The sequence below is a fragment of the Pungitius pungitius genome, chromosome 16, assembly GCF_949316345.1.
Source record: "Pungitius pungitius chromosome 16, fPunPun2.1, whole genome shotgun sequence".
NCBI lineage: Eukaryota > Metazoa > Chordata > Actinopteri > Perciformes > Gasterosteidae > Pungitius > Pungitius pungitius.
The window spans coordinates 15,733,018-15,758,001 of NC_084915.1; the positions used below are offsets into that span (position 1 = coordinate 15,733,018).

The 24,984-nt window shown below is 46.4% G+C and overlaps 1 non-coding gene across 2 annotated transcripts in view; it reads left to right on the plus strand.

Moving 5' to 3' along the window:
- The first annotated feature begins 40 nt into the window (after positions 1 to 40).
- LOC119215107 (uncharacterized) overlaps positions 41 to 24,984 on the plus strand; it is a 30,425-nt gene continuing 5,481 nt past the window's right edge. The window contains exons 1-3 of one of the 2 annotated variants that reach the window (XR_009942509.1): positions 41 to 348; positions 5,365 to 5,457; positions 11,628 to 11,660. This is a non-coding gene — a transcript (uncharacterized LOC119215107). Of the gene's footprint in view, positions 349 to 4,617; positions 5,458 to 11,627; positions 11,661 to 24,984 lie in introns of those variants that run through there. The other variant, XR_009942508.1, reaches the window with a different exon arrangement.

Genomic DNA, 24,984 nt, shown 5'->3' on the forward strand with positions numbered 1-24,984 from the left:
TGTGTGTGTGTGTGTGTGTGTGTGTGTGTGTGTGTGTGTGTGTGTGTGTGTGTGTGTGTGTGTGTGTGTGTGTGTGTGTGTGTGTGTGAGAGAATCAGTTCTCTCTCTCACCGGTTGGCGAGCTGACAGAAATGCAAATGATCCGCGCGAATTGCGTGGCGCCACACGACATGTGATCTTGACACACGGATCCTCAGATTAAAGGATTTCCCCGGGCTGAAATAATTAGTTCTGCAAGTCCGCAACACGATTTGGGTCGAGCAACTTCAACAAGTGTTTTTTTTTCTTCATTTAATTATGCTTTAAGGATTGGAACCGGAGTACTGAAATGAGAAGAGAGATAGTACGGTAAGACAAATAAAGTGTGCGTGTTTGTGCGGATTTCTAATCAGATCAACAACAAGACAAGAGCAATTATTTCACATTGAGCCTTATTGTCGCTCACCTCTGTACGTTCCATCATCCACTACTTTGCATCGAGTGTGAATGCTCTGGTAATTGTAGCAGGCTTTTTGTGCATCACTCTCTGCCTTGGCCTGAAACAACGAAATCCCATACAAGTTTGCCCCTCTCAACTGCCCACGCACCCCCCCACCGCAGAGAGAGAGACACACACACACATAAACGCGGTAATGCAACATGTGGGCAAACTAAAAGCCTCGCGCACACAGAAAAAAAAAAAGAAGCAAACAGCAGCGGCCATTAAAACCACAGAAGGTCTCGGTTCCTTTTTTCGAGCTGCTCTCTTTTGATGACTTTGATGTGTCCGGGGGGCCCCCCCCACACCACTAATGTCGACCGTAATTCAGCCCGCGAGTGTGACGCCGAACCTTCGCCTCGCTAATGGGAAGAACAGGATGTTTGTGGCTGGAGTGTCGGAAGCGGATTCCAACCTCCGGACCCCCCCCCCCCACACCGCTAACACACACACACACGCACACACACCACCGCCTTGCACACACCTATTCAGTCGACGGAAACAGAGACTTGCCTGTAATTGGGAGAGAGTCCGGTCATTTTTCAAAATAAAATCATTTTCAGAACAAAAACTCAATTTTTTTGTTCTTTACCGATGGCGGATGGGGTTCATAAAACATAAGTGTAGACCCCTTTGACCCCAACGTGTGAAGCGCTCTCTTTCTCATTTACTCCCTGGGAAGTGAAGAAACTATAATGTAACTTTGTCTCCATTTATAATGTGGCAACCAAAGTAAGACGCGTCTGTCACCGCATCACCCTTCCCCTTAGCAACAGCCACAACAAATGCAGCTCTGGCCCGCCATCTCTTCTAATGCATGTGATCGTGGGGGCACTGTGACCCTCAGTGATGGAGAGCACCGTGAGACTGGCTGACACTAACAACGTTAACAGCAGAAAGAACGCTGCTCCCAACTCGCTCTCACTTCGCCGGGTTCTGCTCTCGCCGCGGAGTGAGACCCGGCTGCCGAGGGGGGTTTTGAAGTTGTTTACAGGCTGCCGCTTACCCAATAAGGGAGGTCTGCTTCTCCCCTGCTCCTCCAGCAGCGCGTTCAGTGACCCCTGCCGCACTCGGTCCTCCTCCTTCGCACTTTGTCTACACTTCTTCGCCGTTAAAGCAAATGGGAATTTTTTTTTCTCCACAAATCACGGTTAGCGCTTTAAGTGGCTTCCAACGCTTCTTCCCGAGGAGCAAAGTGTACCAAAACATCCCATTTGAGCTGCAAAGCGCTCTTGGTTTTGCTGAAATTGCACTTGAGTGGTGACATTTTCTGGCGTAAAAAGCTACGAGGGGGGAAAAAAGTAATTCATCACCTCAAAAAGCAAATTTAAGGGAAATTATATCATTTTAAATCCCAACATTCATTTCCCGACGCCCCCCCCTACGCTGACGGTGGTGCCAGAGTGGCTGTAATCTTTCATTTCACACTTTTTTTAAAGTCACAAAACTAGCAGGTAGACGTCTGAGTGTCTACTCAAAATGACCCCAAATAATCAATACTTTTGTTTCCATCACATGAAGATTCCAGAATAACGCAGCTTGGAGAAGACTTGACCCCCTCGAACCCCTCGGCCCTTTTTGTACCACTTTGGTGTCCTTCAATCAATCAATGTAAATCAATATAAACCCTCATTCATTCTGAAACTGGTGGCCAATCGAGAGCAACAGAAGCATTTGAATGATAAGTTGAACTTTAGTTCTTTGTATCGTCTCTTATGAAAAGATGAAAGGCAAGAGTTCTAAGACAAACACACAATGGGCTCTTTCACAAGGTCGCCATCCGAGAATGTCACTTAGAGTTCAATCGGGAGGATTGTATCGGGGGGGGGGGGGGGGGGGGGCGAGGAAGAACTTACCCAGGCGAAATACCGGGAGATTGTATGAAATCTTGTAAAAGGATAAAACACAGATAAGCGTTGCGGGGCTAAGAGACACTAAATGGGACACGAAGCAGCAAATCAATATTACAGTTAGATGTTGTAGAAGGTCAACCCCCCCCCCCCGAATGAAGCTTGGAAAGCAGGACGGAAGAAGGACTTTCTGATGAGGACTCGGCGCTTCACGCGAGAACTTCTGCCGGGCCTTCAGAGCACGTTGGACCTTTACATTACTGTAGGATCACAGTCGTGTTTCTCTCTTTATCTGTTTGTAGGAGAGAACACCTGAACACTTTCCAGGGGTCAAACACGTATTAATGGCCTTCAAAATGTTGGTTATTGTTTCAACAAGAATGCTATAAGTACTACATTATGTTAAACCTTACTACATTACACTCGCATTCACAAAGGCGGAGTCAGGACGCAAACGGCATTAGGAACCTTTGTGCAACATTGTACTCTTCTCCTAATTTATACCAAAGGCCATACTGCATTAAACTGCTACACTATACCACACAATGCTACACCCTACTTTGATATACCTCAAAAAAGAGGAAAATATAGTGTACATTCAGGCAGTCGTCTTTAATTATCTTTTTTTTTTTTTTGGACAGCTACTGGTTTTAATGAGACACTGACACCGATGATCCCAAACATCTGCTGGACCCCTCGCTCTCAATAACGGGATAAAAACCAATTAGACGGCGCCACCCTAGAGCTGGAGTCGTGGCTCTCAAGCATGTGTGAGACTCTCATCGGCTCGAGCTTCATCTGCCAGCAGCCTTCCCAATGGATCCCCCCCCCCCTCCCCCCCCGCCCCACCCCACACAGCCTTTTGTCTTCTACCTTGTTGTGTACAGACCCTTTGTATTATTAAGGTTGACTTAAAAAAATTGAATTGATGGTAGATAAAAAAAAAAAAAAAACATAGCGCCAAAGCAACCGGTGGGAAAGTGAGACCCGAAAGGCCTTCATTAGCATTTAAAAATGTGCTGCAGGCAAAGTTATCACGGACCTCTCTGCCTGTTATTTGAATTACTTAATACATAATTCTTGTGCATAGTGCAGGAAGTAGAGGTTTTTCTTAAAGAATTGTCAAGGGATTTGTCAAGTAACAATTCCTTTTTGGATGATAAACAACCTTTGTAACCTCAGGGAAGGCATCCTGCATCCTGGAGCGGGTTCACTTTTCATTATCTCTTCCTGGATGAATTGCAGTTTGAATTCAGCGATGTCATCGTGAAAATACCTTCGCTCACTCCAAACATTTACTGGAACATCTCGTACGCTCGGATCTGCAATAACCATAAATGTGACTTATGACCGCGAGGCAACGCGGGGTCCAGAGAAGTGGGGGGGAAAAAAAATAAAAAAATTTGGCTCCAAAGGCGAGTCCACACACACACACACACGTTGAAATCTATGTTTAAACGCGACAGAATGAATGAACATTTCGTCTCACGTCACGTACTGCAGCGCGGCGGTCACCATTAGCAACGCTACCAACTACCAACAAAAGCGCCCTCTCAGCCATTTGTAGTTGGCCCACCTTTTATTGATGGCGCTTGAAATGTTATATATAAATATTTATTTTGGGGAGAGGAAAAACACCTGCACTATTCTCATCTGCACCTTGTTCTTTTCTTTCTTTCTTTTTAAAAAAAAATATATCTCCTCATTCTTGTGCGTCCAATAAACTGCAGCAAAGCTGGTGCGACGTGCCGTCCACCATCACGTGACCAACCTGCCCCATGTCCCAACCCCCCCCCCCACGAACTCCTCCGTCGCCTCTTCACGACGCAGAATGTCCTCGCAGATTAAACGCGGACTCGTCTTCCTTCACGGCAAACGCGTCTCCATAAAGCCCAAAACCTCGGTGCCGTACAATCACGGGAGAAAAGGGAGGCCTTTTTTTACCCTGCCAGCTCCCCTGGTCATTGTCAAGGGGAGGGGGGGGTGGGGGGGGGGGGGGGGAGTCCAACCTGGATATTGAAGTGAAAAAGGAAAGGTCTGTGGGAGGAAAAATGCTCTCTAGTCAAAGTTTGTTGGCTGACGCGGGGGCGGAGGCCTGATGAAATGCATCCGACTGCAATCAATGAGGAACCGGTTCGGGTTTTGGAGGGTCAACAAAAAAAAAAAAAGCCAAAGGTCACCGCGAGCTCAACTCCGCTCCGAACTCCCCCCCCCCCCCGTTCGCAATGTCTCAGGGACGCCGGCAGGGCAGAACTGGCCCTCGAGGGTTGAGCTGATGTAGATCTGGTGGTCAAAGGTCAATGTGGCCTCACGAAACAGGGTTGTTGTTTTTTTTTCTAAAATGAATCAATTTCACGGCAATGACTCGTGGGATCAAATGATGGAGGCTTTGCAGGAGAGACGTGGCTGTGGATCACCTGCCAGGTGGTAACTCATTCATTGTTTTGTTTTTTATCCCATTTGTTTCATGTGCTTAATATTTCCCTCCTGTTTCATGTGCACTTCCATTTCTTGTGTCAACCCGTTTGAGTTTTTACATTCGCTTTTTTTCTTTTTGCCAGTATCCTCACCAACTTTGTTCTTGGATCTCCTTTTGAGACACTAAGCATGCACAGACACGTTTGTTGCTCAAGACAGCTCGCTGCATAACAATGACAGCATAAGTACTACACCAGCGTGTGTTACTCATTAGACATTTAATCACTTTTAACAACCATGTGCTCGCAAGCATTGTCAGTATTTCATGTCAAAAAGCAAGGAGCTCCCAACAGATCTCTGATGTGAGACCACATGACGTGTTGCGTGTGTACAACATTTAATGCACTGCCATTACCAATCCATCAACAGGTCTGCAGCCAGCCTTTGACTCTCTCACACACACACACACACACACACTCTGTGAAGCACACTGAGCTGTTGGTGATAAATCAAACACAAAGACGCCATCGCTTCACGGTGACTTTACTTTATCTTCATGGCTTTTTTACTCATTTGTTTCCCCCTCTGTGTTTGCATTGTATTTGTCCTTTCATCCAGATGCTCCCACCACAACCCCTACACCCACCACAGCCACAACCACTACCACCACCACCACCATCACCACCATCTCCTACCCTGAAGCCAATCAAGGTACAGTATCACCCTCCCACAATCTTTAAGTGTGTGTGTGCCTTGAATCACTCCATGTACCTCAGCGGACGTCCTCTGTCATTGTTTCCCATTTTTATGGTTAATTCATATAAAATAACAAAGCTTTTGGGCTCGGTCCGATCTCTACTGCAGCCTCATCCTCGTAAAGGTTCTCCAAAGCATTTTCACAGTGATGTAGAACCTTCCCCACGTTTTGCTCTCCAACCGTGTCCTTAAAGATTCATGAATTATGGGTAATTCTGCACAAAGGGGCCTATTTCAAATGGGTGTTTTTTGATGGTGAGGACATCTAATGGGCCACGGTGCAGCTTGCCTTTCTCCTCTCACGTTCCCACCAGATCACAGCGGGGGTCTCCCCCCCCCCCCGGCACGGCAGTAAGGGGAAGAGCGAAAAAGGAAAACAGATAGAAGGCCGTGAACTTGGAAGCACGGAGGCTGCGGTAATTAAACGGGTTTGATGATTATTTTTTTTAACATTTAGTCACTGAGGACACAGAGAAATCCGAAATGCGGCGTGAATGACGGATTGTTGACGGAGGCCAGCGGCGAGGAGGAGGAGCAGCGACTTTGTTGCTCTTTCCGGGACACAACCCGGGGGCCCATTGATGGGAGCGGGGGATCTCCCAACGGGGTAAAAAGATGGGAAAACATCACCTCCAGGCCTCAACTCAGAAATCAGTCCCCCCCCCCCACCCCCCACCCCCCCCCGAATGCAATCACAGCCGCTCTGACAGACCGCTCAATTGGAACAAATCTCACGGCGCTGGCAGAAATCACAGGCATTGTGCTCCATTATGCCATCTGATTGGATTAAAGAGAATGCCTATCTATATGCAGTGTGATTGATGGCTCCTTTGCCTCAGATCGAGGGGTCGGGAATCCTGATTATTTCGGTTTTAACTGACTAGCACTTGGATATCTGCTGATCAAGGCTAATGTGCCTGCTGAGGATTAAAAGTTACTTTGAGTAAACAATAACACCAGTGTTTCCTCAAGGTTAGTGAATTAGCCAATAAATAAAAGTGAGACGATTCTTTTAGCTTATGGTTAAAATAAAGTCAAATTGCAACTGCAAAAGAAAAGTTGAATCCGTTACAAATCTAACGTCCCTTTAGGCTACAACTTGACTTGGTCTGATATCACCAGTAGTTTAAAAGGTCATCCGATTCATAGGAGCCGGGGTTAGCATTCTGACCATTAACAAAGCAGCATTAAACTACTACTACTACTATGCGGAGAGTTCACAGCTTTTAAAAGCGTCAAAAACGGACGACTTCGTCCTGGCAACCTGGCACCCGACCCCCGGTCCGCCCTGGCAGCCCGTCGGCACCCGGTTGCTCCGTCGGCGCCGTTGTCACCGGTGTTAAAGCCTGTTGAGACGCAGTTGAAATGCTCACAATCTTGGATCTTTTCCCTTTGACAAAAAGATGGATTTTTGTCCTTTTTTATTGTGAGCAGCATTCGGCGCAGAGGCCGCTGTTCATCGTCTTATTTTGACTTCTTTCATTTGCATAACAGATTAAGAAAGTATATTGGGAACACTTAATATGATGTCAATGTCTATAATGCACATAAACATAATAATAATGTGTTGTAATCTGCGTAGAATCATTGTGTATCACAGATCCCATTCAGCAATGAGCTCTTTTAATGGTGCATTATAATATGATTATAAATGACTTAAGTGGTTCGTGCTTTGCTTTCAGTAAAGTGAAAATGATTTCACTATTCTTGCATCTTATTGATAATCACATGATCATGCATTACTGTGGGGATTTTAAACACAACTATGATGCTTGCAAATTGTCATTCGAAAAGGCTTTACAGTGTATTTGTTGTAAAGCGTTATTTGTACTCATGAGTGCTTTCAACTATAATCATAAAGCATTCTAATAGTTCTTATTACGTATAGGAACAGTAGAAAGGGGGGGGGGGGCGGGGGTTCATTTCTGTGCAAACGAATCAATTACCGCTGGCTTTCTTCTCCGCGCCCCCCCCCCCCCCCCCCCCCACACGTCCACACGTAATGACGGAGTAAGACCAGGTGGGACTGGTCCCCGGTGACTGCAGGCCTCCTCACCCGATAAGGCCGACCTCGCGTCTTCAGCGGGCAACATTTTTCAGCTTCAAGTAACCCGCCAACGGTCCCCCTTTCCAGATGTTTCCTCTTGGCTTTGAACCGTCAGAGGAATTCCATTATGACGGCGTACGTACAGTAGATGGAAGGCAGGCTCGTGAGGCCCTGATTCGCTCCTCCAGTTGATTTCATTCTCCCACAGTGTCCGCCCACCGCCAAATGAATCTATCAGGGTGGGATTGAGATTTTCCTTTTCTATCAGTTATCCATTAAGGGGACAGAACAGAGCACTTTAAACAAAAAAAATAAAAAAATCTATTAGTGCCCCAACACACGGCTCTTAAGTGCTTGGCTGGGTTGACATGGGGAAATGACCATTACTGTTTTCACTGCAAAATACATTTCTTCGTTTAGATGTCTTGCAGAACAACTCCTACAATTAGCAGATATTAATCATTGCAATTCACAGCTTATTTAATTTATTCTCACAATGTCCCGAAAGTCGTGTGTCTCCTTTCTCACGTTGACTATTTACTCTCGGGTTCTTTGCTGTTTTCTATTTTTCTGCCGTCTCCGTGTCAGCAACATTTTGGGGCGACACGCTTTCCTCGTGGGGGGGCTGCAGTCTTTGGCTTTGGTAGCAGTCGGGGGGGCCAAAAGGAGGTCTTCTTCTCCTTTTGCAGGGATCCTGCGTTCATCCTCCCACGTATTCTAGCTTTATCATTATCTCCATCGTTATCTCGCTCTCCCTCATCAACACAATATGAATCACTGTTCCCCCGATTCAACACATCGCCACTTAAAGCCCAAAAAGGATGAAATAAGATGTGAGCCTCGTGCAAATAAAACAACTCCGCCAGACCAGCGTTACGTTCTAACTGATGAAAGGCCGTAAGCGGCGCTGACAACTAATTAATTTAAGCCGCAGAACAACAGAGCACAAAGCGAGGAGGGAAGAGAAACAAATGTCTGTTGCCTTTGTCCGGGTCTTAAATCACACCAACACCATCTGGTGAAGTGACGAGAATTTGATGAGTTTAGAAGTGTTTGCAGCCCCACACCACCCGGACCGACACGTGCACACATTGTGCCACATAATGTGTGATATTGTTCCCACTTGATGTCTCGTCTTGTCGTAAAAAAAAAAAAAAAACTAATTTGATTAAAAGGTCAACGGAGGCACAGCGAGGGCCGTGTGACGCGCAAACACTAAAAGGGCGATGCATCATGGGAAGAGCTAGTCACGAGACCAGCAGCTCTTCTTCACGTGGACTTGGGGAGGCGTGACGTGAGATGAAGCTCGGGACGATAAGGGGGGGGGCAGGAGGTAATCAGCTAGCTACACGACATCTGAACAGGAGCCTCCGGTGCTCTGTGCTCTGTGCAAACACTAATAATTAGGCCACCTCACGGCTCCCAGACTGCATGGAGTGTGTTAAAAGTTCATTCGCCACCTCCTTTGCTTAAAACTGAAGCCAAACCCCGAAGTGACAGGAGCTGCGGAGCCATCAATCCCCATTACCCGCCCCCCGCCATTTTAAAATGACGTAGTTTGTTTACAGCCTGGTACAAAACAAACTACAGGTAACATTCTGGTTTGTGCACAAATGGGGAACACCATACTTCACCTGATTGAAGTATGGTGTACGATGTTTACAGCTTGGGGGGGATTAGGGGCTATTTACATGACACTATGTTCAAGGATTTTTTCCTCAGTCCTAATTTTAGTCTCAGGGTTCCGGAATAGACTTCCTCTCTTATTTTAACAACATTCGGCCGGTCATCTGTTGTTGAGGAGAGTGGACGCGGAGTCCGTTTCATCAGCAGAACTCTGTGGGAGACGCCACAATTATCGGATGTCTAGGAAACTGCAAACAAAAGCCAAAGCCCCCGAAAAGCGGATCCGACAAAAAAAAAGAGAAGCCATCCGCCTGGCAGCGGGGGGCGGGGGGGGGGGGGGGGGGCCCGTTGGCCTTGTTCAGCACCGCGGGGTTCCGCCCGGGTCCATTTTCGGCGATGCAACTATGATTGGCGTGCAGATGCCTCTGCGTGTCTGCGCACGTCAGCGCAAGAACGCCGGCGACGTCTCGGTTGACCTGCGGAGCCGCAGGCGGAGGAACGAGGAGGAGGAGGAGGAGGCGGCGGCCGCTCCGTAAACGGACAGGCAATCACTCAGCGGCAGACGTAGCGAATGGTCCCACATGGCCGCCACCCACGGTGTAATGAGGGTTACCGGGCCAGGCTGCCGAGGATCCGTTTTCCAAAACCGACGCCAATGGCCTAAAGAAACGTTCAAGCCCACGAAAACTATTCATCCAGCCGTTATTGTCCCTTTTATCATTCATCTAACGGTGAGGTTTTTTGAACCAAAGGAGTCCCTTTCTTCCTAACTCCACAGATCCTCTCTCCCATGCAGTTGTTTCGCCCTTTTAGATGTAGAGCACAGTAGGGTTTGGTGCCATCTCGCTGCTCCGGAGGACAATCCGTTACCCGTGAACGACCCTCTGGTGTCTCCTTCTGCATCGCGGCTCCCTCTCGACAATGAAACAAAACGGTTTCATTCTTCCTTTCTTTTTTTTTTTTTTTTAAATGACTACATTATTTTGACATTGGGTGGGTGGGTTGCTTTACACTTTCAGCTTCATTGGTGAGCCGCGTCTTAAAGGGACATTCGAGGGGGATCTGGTCCATTTTTGACGTGAGCTAGCCTGCGGTGTCGTCGGGTTCGAGGTTACGGTCAAACTTAACTGGCCGACTTGCTTCATCTGGCTTTGAGTTGGACCCGCTTCGAGCATTGTTTGGCGCTGACATGTCTCAGCTACTTCGAGGAAGAAAAGAAAAACGGTCCACAGAGACCTGTGTACTTGGGAAACGGACTCAAAGCCTTTCTCACCTTGCGAGATCGCTCCCCCGAGCTTCTGGCCCCCCCGACACAATTACACACGATGCCGGCCCGGCGTTCTCCCGTCCAGGAACCGCTGTCTGGGTCTCGACAGATTTCTGGCACTTTCTCATGTCTCCGCTGAGACGGAAGGCCGAAGATACCAAAAGCACCCTGCTGGGAATCCAGCACCTTCGAAAGCGGCTGCTGAAACTGTCCTATCTGAACACAATGTGTTTTGATGTGTTTTCGTGCCTACATGCTTATGACTGGACCCAATGTTGCTTAATATTTTAATGTATATAGTTCAGCTCTTTTACTGGGTTGTAAATTGGCACTAATTGGCACAGGTGAGATCCCTGCTTCTGTTTCCCAGGTGTACAGTGGTCTGGTTTCCATGGAAGTGATTTTTAGTTGGAAGGGAAGATGACCAGGTCAAAAGAAAAACTGGAGAAAACTGGACCTTCAATGTGAAGAGTTTTACCGTAGTCATTTTACAGGTTTTCTTCTCCTCAACGCCTTTTATCGTCTGCCTAAACCCACGTTGGAATCTTATTTTGAAAAGCAGCGGTACATAAAACGTTTCTAGTAAGCACGGAGGTTTATTTTGAAAAGGCACACCATCCAAAACGAATGCTTTGAGGGTTCCTTGGAGGCTCAGAGTCCGAAGCTCAGTGACCACACTGAGTTCCAACACTAAACTCTTTTACTCTTGTTAAAACTTGAGTCGTTGCCATACAAAACGATTGTCCCTGCAAAGTGATGGCGTGTTTTTTTCAAAGTCATTACATCGGGGGGAAAGCCGCACAATGATTTTCCTCTCGATAGTTTGCCTTTTCTCCAAAGCAAAGATGCCTAAAGCGAACGATAATAGTATCTCCGCGAGCAGCAGCCGACCTCCCCTCTGAGCGGAGCGTCCAGTGTGTGCGACTGAAAGTGTATTTGTGTGTGTGTGTGTGTGTGTGTGTGTGCGTGCGAGCTTATGTTTATCTCGGCACTGCCTTCGGTTCCCTTTGATTTCCCTTAAGCCTTATGTCTTTTGTCATGTTCTGGTCTTCTGAATGCTTGCTTATGGGTGTCATTTGTTTTCTCCCCCCCCCCCCCCCCTCCCATTTCTTCTTTATTTGCATGCTGTTCCTCCTGTTCCACACCTCCCTCCTCAACTGCCATGTCCTCTCCCTGTGTGCTCAGACACTGCGCCCAGCACTGAACCTGCAGCTCATGGTTGGTATCTCTACTTTCCTCTTCATGTTTTTTTTTTCTTTCCTGTATGCTTTCTCTGCAGCATGCTTACTCTGACTACTGCACAGTCGACAGTTCCGCCGCGCAGCCGGGAAAATGTCAGCCGCGTGGCTGGTTTTCGGCGCTTTATTGATCCTGCGGACCTGTCTTTTGAGGTCACAGAGCGCCTGTCAAGCAACAGTCAGCCTGGGTTTTTTTTTTTTTTGTTTTGTTTTGTTGTCTTTTTGTTGCATTATTTGTGCCACGGAGATGTTTATTTCACATGCTGCGACTGAATAGAGTCCACGCGTAGCAAACACAAAAACACCTCTTCTTCAAAAGGAAGAAGATGGAACTGTATTTTGGAGGTGGTTGAAACGACCAACCAATTGCGGCGTTTCCCTGAAGGTGCCACTGAGGAACAAAAGCCACTCTGAGGCCGGGGCTGATTGCATCAACAGCATGAAATGATTCTGTGTGGCAGCAAAAACTAATTTTGCTTAATTTGCATCTGTTTTTTTTTTGTTTTCATTATTTTGTGGCAGCAGTTTCATAATTAGTTTGAACAAATTCATGATCGTTTGGTCCCAACTTTCCGTTTAGCATGAGCTCTGTTTTGCTTTAATATCAAATTAGTACAGCAACAGGGAGGGGGGAGGGGGGGGGGGGCGTACAGCAAAAAACATGGAGCTGTGGGCCCCTACTGGGTATTAATTCATCCTTATCTGGGGCGAGGAAAGAAGGTTTAGCTGAGGGGGATGATGGGGTGTGAGGGGGGGTTCAAGATGTCCCTCTCAAGCAATGCCTGGATAACCTTTAAAGAAAGAGGCTTCCTGATCCACTGGCCCCCTTTTTAGATGTCGAGGTGAAGCGTCTCCGCTCTGGATGTCTCCCTGAAGGCATCTCTTAAGGTCCCCTACAGAGGAAGCTCCTTTGGGCCTGCAAACTCCTTCCATAGGTCTCTAATCAAAGCTCCCCTTTTTTTATCTCACTTCATAAGACTAAAAAACCTTCGGGGTAGGGACCAGGCAACCCGCCCAATGCGTCAGGTCACTGAAGGTCACGGCCCCCCCAAAACGAAGCGGATAAAACCACACGATAAGAACAGGCCAGAGATGCAGTCCTGAGGTCTCCGAACAGGGAAATCTCCAACAGAAGAGGAGCGCTTGTGTATTCAGGCAAACACAGTTATAAATTGCAGATAAAACCAACAGCACCCCCCCCCCCCCCCCTTCCTCCTCCGAGGGCCCGAAACCCCACGGAAGAAGCCTATTATGCCAGGATACTAATTTTTCATGAAAGGAGGCCCTCACACGATTCCATTGTTTTGTCTCTTTGTATCTTTTCCAAGCACGGTAAGATTTTATCGAAATGAAAGAGCTCCCGGCTCGTGAGGAACAAACAACGAGAGCCTCACAGGATCTCACGCCGCCATCTTATCTTTTTAGATGATAAATATGTGATGGCTACTTACAAGGGGATCCGCTTGTAAGATGGATGGAGGCATTTGATATGAGCAGGTATTTGGCTCTCATCTTCTTTTATTAGAATTTATTGTATGAGTCGTACTGCTTTTTTTATTCAGGGTTTTACAATTAAATTAGCCTTTAAAGCCTGAGTGGATGAGCGAGGGGATGCATTTCATCGGACGGTCGGAATCCGATCCGAGACAATTTATTTTATTTTTAGCAACACGCAGACAATACAATGTGGGTGATAATGAGCGCGTCAGTGACTTAATTCCCTGTAAAATGACCATGGCGGATATTTCTGTTCAAAAGGTGCTGATATTAGTTTTACATGGCAGCGTATTTAGGCTCCACGTATCGGACCAACAAACTACTCCCTCCAAACCCGTCAAATCCAGATGCTTGGTGAGTAAACAGGGTTTAGTGATTCAGAGAATAGAGAAGATGACTTGCATGAATGCAAAGGGACGCGAAAAAACCATTTTCTTATACAGTAGCGCTTTAAGATCTTCGTTTCATCTCCGCGTCCCACGTGTGTTTTCGAATGATGTTTTCTAATTTATGCACAAATTGAATTAATGATGTAATCAGCATAAAATTTGGCGTGTGTTTAATAAATCACGCTGATGGCGTTGGGATGCGAGGCTGACACGTGTTGATTTCCTGTAGCAGGCGGGAGGGGGGGGGGGGGGGGGCGTTCTCCCTGAAAATGATGTTGGCAGCTGGAATTGGCCGGTGCCCACAGACGCTTTATTCTCCTATTTGTCTGCTTTGTTGTCAACATTTGAGTCTTTGAGTTTTTTCCCCCAGATGTTCTACGGCATCTCTGCGGCCGGTAAAGCGGCGCCCGGTGGTGAATGTTCTTCCTCCGCGGCGCGGCGGTCGTAGAAAACGCGCTGTGCGCCCAGGGAGCCGAGAGCAAAAGGGGGGAGGGCCGACTGGATTTTAAATGTTATCTGTCTATTTGATTCACAACAGTGTTCACGGGGGGGGGAAATGTGCATCCAGTGCAAAGGTTTCAGTCCGAGATGAAACCTCCGTGATGAGTACACCCCCTCCCCCCCCCCCCCCCCCCCCCCCCCCCACCTCCCCCCCCTCTGGGTTCTGGTGGGTTTGTAATGACTTGACCTGCTGGCAATTTGCTCCCTGTGTGTTCAATTAGGCCGCAGATGATGCACCTCCAGAGAAACCCAAATATGGCGTGACCGACGATGCACAGGACGGATCAACGTGTGCAGGAAAAATGTGCACTTTTGTCACGCTCACCGTCACACAGTAGAATAGAAATGAAAAAAAGAAAACTGGCCTGCACCTCATTTCCGTTCCCTGCGTGTGAGTCCTCCCGTGTTGCACGGCTCGACTCAAAATCATTTCTTTCATTGTAATTATCAACTTCATTATGCAACATGAATATAAATCTAAAAAAAAAACTCTGGTGAAACGTTGAACTAATCTGCCTAGAATCAAGACTGTAGATAATTCAAGGTTGTGTCGAGTTGCGTGACATATTTTAATATTTCATACAAACTTGGAAGACTGTAAAAGTTACTCATTGTGTTTTTCATCTTAAAGACGTTTCCAGATCAATAAGGTCGTACGGAATGATTAGGAATGGTGGAGCGCGTTCAATCCAACGTTCACCCCAATGCACAAAGAATTGCTCTTAATGTCTGTCATCGAGCATTCCGCCCTGAGAATCTTTTTGATGCTGCTTTAAAACTTTTATCTGGATCTCACGATTGAGGAGTGGGGGGGGGGGGGTGGGGGGAAAGAAAAATGATCGATTTTCTAAATCCCATCAAATTTCTTTTTTTCTCTTGGTGAAAAATACTTTGACAGGATAATCTTTCTCAGTTCTTTAAAAAAAAAAAAAAAAAGAATTACTGCGAAATAAACTCTAGTATTTGTTTGTAATAATCATTTTGGCAACTTTTTCCTCACCTGGAGAGAAACCCTGAATTGGATGAGACCGGATCACCTTCTGCATCATCTCGTTTCGCGCTGCTTCTTTACTCTTTTTTTTTTTTTAACCTCTGTTTAAAATCGTGTAAAAGGAGTCAGATTATGGTTCTGTGTCATTGCGCAGTTTTGAATGTGATGTTGTAGATTTGTCAAAAAGGGGGAAAAGAGCTCTCTGGTTGCATTATTTCCCTCATAAAATATTTGTAAAGAGCAAAAGAACAGCTCGAACTAGATGAATGGGTTTTCAAGGTGGATTCCTCCAGATGGAATTCCATTAATATGCAAACAGGATTTGGTGAATGAGCATAAATGGAGGGTTCAGGTGTTGTATCGAATATTTCAATTTAATTAACTCTCACTTATTCACGGGGCTCATGTTGATGTGGCTTTCAGTGGAAAATATTAGGTCAGCTGACTAATCGCGTTTTTGACCCTTGAAATGCCAAACAGCGCACAAGCAGCGGAGCCTTGAAACACGTCTTAGTTCTAGTCTTAAAATACTCGGCTCACGACATATTGATCGTATTTTATACGTCAAATTATTCCTCCTCATTTTTCCTTGAAGGTTAAGCATGTTTTGCTCTGAGAACAGCACTGCACTTTCTTTGCCCCCCCCCCCCTGTAGGAATAAAACCATAAATCCAGCTGATGATCTCACCGTGGGAATGAAAATAGGATGTTGACAAGATGCCTTTTTACTTTAAACATATTCAAGGTCAGCAGTTAGATGAACATTTCATTCAAATAGAAAGCTGGTGTTGGCCCTCATTCAATCAATGTGCTTTTTTCAGTTATTTAAATGATTTCATTTCATATCATCAGCTGAAAGTACATCCAGGTCACAGTTGATCCACTTTTAAACGGCTGTGATATTGTTTTTAGGGATATTAATGTTTTAAAAGGAACAAATACAACGCAGGCGGGGTTTTTTTATGTCGGCAGTGAATCGCTCTGTTGTGATTTCATGACCTGATTCAACGAATATTGACAGTGACGAATCGGCGATGGTCAATGCGGGGACAAGGACATCAATAGTGTCCCGTGCCCCGAGGGAGAGTGGGCCAGTAGGTAGAGGAAGTTATACAATGGAGAAGCACTTCCCACAGGTCTGGTAGCATGAGAACACCGCTGCAGCTACTGATAATTCAAGCAAATGCGTTTGACTAAAAAGGTTAATATGGCGCATTAACAAAAAGTCAATTTTGTTTAGAGTTCTGATAAACCGGGCCCACTGGAGGTAATGAATCAACCTTTAAGGATGATAGCGGCGTGTTTTAGCCAGGATTATGTTTACCTGCAAATCAGAAACGGGGAAAACGGCAAAGAATCCGTGGATGTATGTGAGTTAAAAAAAACTAAAAAAAAAAAAATTTACCACCGTAGGAATTGTTAAAATGCTAATTCAAGGCATTTCTTCGTCGGCTTCAAACCTCTGAGCCGTTTAACCGAATCATTTTCGACCTCCGTTCAAAATAGACTTTACTTTGACCAATGTGATGAACCGCTTGGGTGTCCTCAGTTCACCGAGTCGCAGCCCGTTAGAAAAGCATCAGTGCTGACCGCCTCGCTCGCAACAACATCCTTGCAGATGTTGTTGCCATGGTGACGCCCCGCTTGTCAGGACTAAAAAGAGAGAAGAGGAAGCCGAGACACCATTGAGCTCCGAGGCACTTCGCGAGATTGTCCACTTTCCTCTGAAATAGGCCGTCTACAGGAGGAAGGGGGGGAAGGGGGGGGGGGGGGGGAGAAGAAGAGGTTCGGCTGGAGAAGTGCGTGTTCGAACGTACAACATAATGACCGATTTATACATATATTTAAAAAAAACGAAAGAACCAGTTCCACGGAGGCCCGAATGAGCAGAATCAGCCGCACCGAGACGTAGAATGAAGGAAGTTAATCCGGAATGTCGAGCTCCTGAAGGACGGTCCACTGCATCCACGCTCATTAGACAAAGGGAGGTCGGTGAAGACGTTTGCTTCTTCTTCTTCTTCTTCTTCCCGATTGTTACTGTGTGTGTTTCCGGTGACCCTCTGCGCTCCGTGAACCAACATCAACCCGCTGACTGATGCTACATTTCAAAGGCGAAACTCGCAGGGAAGCTGATGTTTCTACTTTTTTCGTCAGTTTTGGAGGCTTTTTCGTTTGTGTTCACGCTGCCGGCGTGAAATCAAATCAACTTCCCCGTCTCTCCTTTTGGTAAAAAAAAAAAAAGAAAAATTTAAAAAAATGCACATGGTGCAAGGCGAAGGGGTTGAATCTTTTGGGGTGGAGGAGTGTGCTCCGGCCTGCGTCGGCTCTTCTCCCCTCACTTCCCCCCCCCCCCCCCCTTCCTCGCTCCTAATGAAAGGGCACGCCGGTCGAAGATGTCAGTCGCCTCGGCTGATGGCCGAGCCGCACCGAACTAATTTCCCCATCCGGAGAGGTGAGAGCGTCTGGAAAGGACACACCTGCCAACGCTGCTGTCAGCAGGCGCGGGAGGGGGAGGGGGAGGAGGAGGAGGGGGGGGGGGGGGGGGGGTGCGGCGGAAGCAGTGGGATAATTGAGCCGCGCTCAGAGATCTAATAGTGGAGAGGGATACGGCGGCGTAATGGCCACTTTGCTCACAGCGGGGATTGTGGCAGGTGAAGCGCGGGACCCTTTCTCTCTAATCCAAGGACTCAGCCGTCACGTTTCTTGGACGGCGCCAAAGACACGAGGCCTTCATTAAACGACGAGGCCACACTGTGTCAAATTACCATCGGGTATTGATGGTGCGACAAATGCAGTGATTCCTCTTTTTTTTTTTTTCTCTCTCTCTCTCTCTCTCTCCAGAGTCTTGATTACTGCTGCTCGGAGGGTCTGTGCTTTTAAGTGCGTGCGTCTGTTTTGCGTTTATTTGAGCGCGTCTCAGAGAGTCATCTCCTCCACGCATACACGACTCGGGGAAGACTCCGGGTTTTTTTAAAACGTCTGGCCGCATTCCAGACGGCGCCCCCCTCCTCGCAGGCGATCTGGGGGCCGGGCTGACTGTCAGAGGCCTCCGTCACTCAGTGCCTGACACATTGGGGAGGTGGAAGGAACACAGCGGGAGGGTCCGCTCTTTCTTTTTGATACAGCCGGGGGCATCAGTGCGATGATTGAAACTTTTTTTTAGGGGGGGGAGAGAAGATCCTCTGATGTCTTAAACATTCACGTTGGGACCACTAATCCAGCGCTGCTCCATTGAGCCTCACGGGGGCCATTTTTATTTTCCTCACAAAATACCCAACCCGACGTACAGTTGCATAAAAAAAATATTTGCTTTTTTTTTTTAAAAAGGTGCTGTCAAACATTTGCAGTACGAATAACCTGCACTAGAAAATATCAACACACGACGTTCCCTGCTGAGACTCGATGCCATAAAGAGAGTGAAAAGAGGAGGTTTATTTCTCGCGTCCCAAGAAATACGCGAAGGAAAAGAAAGAGAGATTTGTTTGGTCATTCATTCAGAAGGGCACAGATGGACCCTTAACATTCCAGTATGGAATACTGCACGACTCGTTCTCCGTGTCCACTGGAAACCAGTCTGACCGTCACTTTAGAAGAGAAAAGAAGGGCCGCCATCGAGTCACGGCAGGCGACAAAAGCAGCGATTCCACGCCATGGCCGCCGCGGGGCCTCTCCTCTGAGGGCGCGCACGGAGACGGATGGTTTGGTGTTTGGGGCCTTCGGGGGGGCTCCGTTCAAATGAGGCACATATGCTGCATTAATTAGTTTTCGACTCAAACCGAGAGTGGCAGGGCGACGGGTTTAGTGAACCTCTAAGGTTGCGTCTGGCCGTCACGTGGTGAGATTGACGCGGCCTGTGACTTTTTAATTAGTCCGTACAGCAAAGTTAAACGGTTTTTAACGTCAGGTCAACAAGTGGCAAATGTGGTTTTTGTTCCTCATTTGTTGTAGTCACACAATTTGGTGTCCACATGAAATATATAAATATATAGTATCAGTCAAAAGTTTGGACACATTTTCTCATTCGATTAAATTAGAAAGTACAACCTTTCAACTATATATATATATATACACACACAGTTAAGGTTACAACCTCTTTCCGCCTTCCTTACCTCTTAATTTGATTGTAATTTGTCTCCCTGGAAAAAAAAGACACAACGACTAAAGTGATTCTGGCTTTTAACATTAAAAAAAAGTATTTATATTTAATTTATTGGATGAAATTGCATCCTGACATTCTTGTCCACGATAATCATATAATGGAAATCTGATATGAGGACAGTTCTGATTACCACGGAACGGCAATACGTTTCATGCTGAACTGTCTGGGCGTTTAATCCTTAAATCAATCCTCCATGAAAACATCATACCGCTCTTTTTTGTTTTTATTGCATTTCAGCCGACTCGAATCCAAATACAAAGCTGTTGCACCGGCGCCTGTGAGCGCTGCCGTAGCTGGACTACCACTTAATGTCGGGTGTTTTTTTTTGTTGGTAAAAAATAATAAATAATCAGTCATCACAATCTTCCCTGGAGGGGGATCGCCCGCCATGTGTGGAGACCGCGACCGTCCGTGCAAATGTCCCTGCATTCTGCACTGAAGTGGTGAACCCACTGCATTAATGTGTTCATTAATAATGCTCATAATGTGGTTAGCACACTGAGCTCCAAGCGGGCGGACACACTCGAGGCTGGAGTTGTTACTCCAGCGTATTTTGCAAAATCCCGAGGCGTATTACCTGCACCTTTTATGCCTTTTAATGCTCTTATTATAATTTGCATTTAGGTTCCGTGTTGTCATGACAGCAGCAAAAGTTTTGCAACTTTAATTGGAGAAAGTTGAACTGTTTTTTTATTTTTTAGCTTGGCTTGGCCATTGGCAGCATGAAGGACAGCGGGGCAGAGAAACGAAAAAAAAACTTTTGCACATCTTCCAAAAGAATGAGAATCACACCTGAGAGGAAATTGGAATTGATTATTAATCGGCTGCAGCTAAGAGCTGCCCCTTCCTCCCTATTTCCTTCTCCGCTAATGCTTCCTCCCGAGGCTCTGGTCTCTTATCTTGCGGGACGCTAACATCGCGGCTATTGGCGGATTTTTTCTATGTTTAAATACAAAACCCACACGGTTCGCAGCTCTGATGGGAAACAGGAGATTTTTTCCTTTCTCTTTTTCCAAAAAGCATCGATGTAAACTGGCCTCAAATTTCCCTTCTCGCTCAGCTTTGCTCAGCGGCGCTGCACCCGGGACCAACTTGTGCCACGACAACTGCTCCTGAAAGGCGAGAATGACGAGAGCCTCGTACGAGGAATACGAGGCTCTTGTCACACTTTGAATTGTGGTGCAAAAGAAACACATTTAATGTGTTTAGAACAAGAAACTAAAACGACACCTTAGGGTTTGAATCGAATGCTTCTTTGTCTGCAACTTGTTTGTTGCAACATGATTAAAGCTAAAAAAGGTTTTAATAGAGTTTTAAAATGAATCGTTTACGGTGTTTGTTTTTTTTCAACCTGAAAGCAACTCTGTTGCGACATCTTCTTTTATTTGTGGATTTATTGAGCCTGTGAGGAGCGATATGAAACCTCTGTGTGGACGGATGACCTCTGCGTGCGACCTTGACCGCATAACGAGCCACAGCCTGTTTACGGCCCGTATGCAAATGAAGCCATTGTCTCGGGCTCTTTTTTTTTTTTTTTTCCAGGATTGGCCCCTCTGTCTTTGGCACCGTTCCTTCAGATGTCTCCGCTGAGTACACAGATCCACACAAAGCCCCCGATGTAATTTCACTGATACCATTCTGTCTCACAAACACCGGGACGCACACAGTTCTCTGTTATTGTTATCGGCAGACCCGAGAGCGCGGGAGGAGGGACAGGGCTTGACTCGGAGAGTCAATTTAATCAATGCCGTCCATTTCTGCCCCTTTGACCTTGACGAGATTGTTTTTTCTTTGTGTCGCTCGAAAACGCAGTTTAACGATTTCATGAGCGAGTGGCGCCGCGGCGTTTTTTTCTTTTATCACAGATGTGCGGCCAATTATCATGTCGGTCATTTTGACCTTATCTCTGTTAAAGTCTCGTTTTATAACACAAGGGAATCCATAGATGTCCGGTGTAAGGGCGAAAAAAAAAACCGCTCAACACCGAAGCACCAACCAGCGACCAACGGGGCACGTGCCCCCCCCCCCCCCTCCTCACGCCCACGGGCACAAATCCCGGGGAGTTCTTCTGCGGGTGGAATGAGCTGGAGGCGCCTCGGCGGCAGCGGGACGGGAGGAGGAGCAGTTGGAGGGGTTTGATAATCACGCTCGAGAGAAGAAAGGGCCGTCTGGCGGATGGAGAAAAACTCCACCCGGGGGGGGGGGGTTTTACTTCTTTATTTATTTCCCCAACACCGACCCCCATTAACGGGACTGATGTGCATCTCTGGAACGAGCCGCAAACTCATTTGGCCTCGGGAGCCGCGGAGAGTCCTCGATGTGTTGGGATAAGTCACTCCGGAGACCACTAAAAGCCATCATCTGAAGGTGTTTATTGAGCTCGCCGGGGCCCGGATACGACTTAATATCCCGAGAACAGTTACAGGCCATAATTATATTACATTTTGCATGAATACCGAAAGTGATTAGATAAATGATGAATAGCTCCATCGGGAGAAGAAAAAGAAGAAGAAGAAAAAAAAAAAAAAAGGTGCAAGGTGAGATTGTTCTCTATTGGTGAAGAGTCGGGACATTAGTTTTCCTTCTCATAACTGTGTTGTTTGCACCCCAAAAATCATTAAATGCATGCACTGAACTGTATGTATAGTGTATTTAACTAAGATGTTCAATGCAGGCCCACGAGTGAAAATGAACATTGAGTACTACTAATAATACTCGCTGCAACCGTTAATTATAACTGTCATTTTGATGCAAAGGAAGAAATATTTATAGAATGAAAAATGGAATGACGAGCCACTGTCCCGTTTGCTTTGTCTAACCTGCGTAGAAAAGCATCCAAAAGACACTCCAGGCAACTGTAATGAAAGGGTGCGACGGTAAATGGACTCCTCGTGTTGCTTCGGACCACTCAAAGCTCAACGCGTTCACCACTTCACACGGACACTCGCACGCGGACGCAATTTTGTGGTGGAGTGTCTTTGCCAAGGTCACATCGCCACGGACAGGGGTCTAACCGCCGGTCCTCTGACAGAGGGATGTCCCCCCCCCCCCCCCTTCCCGTGCTACTTTATATCCCCCGCCCCCCCCCCCCCCCTGCCACGATCAGAAAGTTACACATGAAGTGAGCCTAATGATCATCTGGGAGTACGTGTGGAAAAGCTGTCTGTTGCATCATGGGAAATGTACGTTCCATCGCTTTTGTGGCTCGACTGGCTCGAGGAGCATTTAGTGCGTCTGCTTCTCCAAAGCCCTCCAAACTTATATGCGCTCTTTTTTTTTTTATTCACACGTCATCAGGTCGGGAACGTCGAGCAGTGTTTTTTTAATTTATTTTTTAGGCCTTGAAATAAATGACTCCACTATTTAAAACCGTGGATCAGGCAAAGCCAGAACTGCCTGATGAATCGTAAAAAATCCTCATTTCAATTTCAACTTCGTCTGACCCTGTAGCGACTTGTTTTTTTTGTCTTCTTTTTTTTTTTTTTTTTTTTTACGTGAAATGCTTCTTGACACATCAAAAAAGACTCAATAAATCCAAGGCCAAGTCACTCTGTATGTACGCCGGGAATAGGTTCAATGGAAAGGCTCATTGCGACTTTAATTACATTCACTCTTTGACCGAGAGCGCTGTGGGGTGGGAGGGGGCGGGGGGGGTGGGTGGAAGTGGATCTTGACAGGCGCGCACGCACTCCTATGACACTCCACCTGCATCGCCGCCGCCGTGTTCCTGATCTTCTGTCCGCAGGCAGCACGGTCACACCAGTGGAATCACCCGTGCTTAATTAGCAGATTAGGAGATCCAATTAGGAGATCTCCTCTGTCTCAATTGAGGCCTCCGTCAACATGCCTGGTGAAAATAAGATACTCCCTAAAGGTGAGCCATCCCCCCCGCCGCAAAAATGACCGCTCTGGATTGACTCCTGCGTGGTTTGTTTAGCCCCGTGGACGCTTTGTTTGGTGCCCGGCTGTGAATAATCATGTTTTGGGAAGATGTTAGAGGAGAGACCGAGCTGTGTGTCCGCAGTCCCGACAAAAATTAACGCAGTGTGGAAAACGTTGTGAGACTTTTATTTTGAAGGGCCTTCATGTGGTTTTCAGAAATGAAAGCAACGCTTTTGTTTGTGATCAACAGTGACAATAAAATCCACCAATGTGGTTATGCCCATCTTTTTACATCCCACAGATTTGCTTTGCACTGGGTCCCCAGACAAAAAGTTATTCCACAAATTTTGCAATGTGGAGGGGAAAAAAAAAGCTAAAACTTATGTATTTTATATATTCACAATTCTGAGACCTTCTTCAGTCGGAACAAAAGTGTCTCTGGATTTGAAGGTGGAGGAGCGTCCAGAGTCATGCTGCTCAGACAGCTGCGTGGTTTCTTTGTGATGCGCATTAATGTCCGGATATGTTTTCAGTCTCATCACATACGTCTCAGAGCTTAATCGCCGCGACAGAAGAGACTCTCGAGCAAAGGCAATAACTCAAATTGCCTCGAAAGTGCACTTCTTGGATTGTTAAAACAATGACCCATGCAATTTTGACTCTTGCGAGATAATAACACAAACTGTATTTCAAGAGGTGACAGTAATTGCTCATAATTGATACGCACCGATATGACATGCAAATTGCTTCTTATGGGATGCCTGCTCCGACAGACTGACGGCACATGCTCTGCAGCTGTCACCCAGACACTTCTCGTGCTTTACAAACAGGGCTCTTTCAAAAAATGCAGCCCAGACAACACCTATTTTTTATTTTTTGTTTGTTTGTTTGATTGTGACAGAAGTCTTCGGCTTTGTCGCTCCATCACACACTTTTAATGTTGAACCCTAGTTCTTAGGGGGAAAAAAAACGCCTAAAATAGTGCACCAAAGATGATCATCTTATGACTGCTTCACCAAAAAGCTGTTTTTCTGATGAAAATGAGCTCAATGAGCTTTGAAAGAGAAGTTGATAAAAACAAGAATCCCATCCCAAAAAGAAGTCCTCAGTACTTTACAAGTTGTCCCTCGGTCGGTCAAACGTGAAAAAGACGACTGCTGACTTCCTCAAGGCTGAGAATATGTTCGCAAGAACATTGATCTTATTGATCTTTTAGGTACAGTGTTTTTGGGACGAGATGTGTTCAGGTGCATTGGGGGAAAACTCGCAGATCCCAGCTCCCACCCGAAGGCAAAATTATAATGCATCTTTTCAACAGAACTCGCTCTTGTGCAACTTTATTGTTTAATACTATGTGATAGGACGCAGTTTTGACTACATACAGCTGAGGCTCGGGTTGCAGTGGCCAGTTTTCAGAAGGGGAAAAACCAGCATATATTCAACAGGAAGACCATCTTTCTTCTCAACTTCACTTAACTCCGTCGGGCGTGTCGTTGCCGCAGCATAAAATACCTGCAGAGGTCTGGATCCAGCGAGCATGTGGAACTTTTGTCCTCACTTGTGTGTGTGTGTGTGTGCTGAGTGATTGAATGATTTCATCGGGTTAGAAAAATAAAAATCAAATCCACCTTGAAGAAGATGTTATTGCGAAACAACTAGGGAAGAGAAAATGGGGCCTCAAGTAATGCTGCCAGGGATGAAAACACATTAAATCTACAGTAGGAAACAATACAAACACGCTTCATGAACATTGACCTCAGAAATCCTCCTGTGACAAATACATAGAGAAATTGATCTTAGTTTTCTTAGAGAAAAATAACAATTTCTTCATTTCTGAAACTGAGCTCAGACCTCACCCAGCATATTGACAAACAGTAAGACAGTT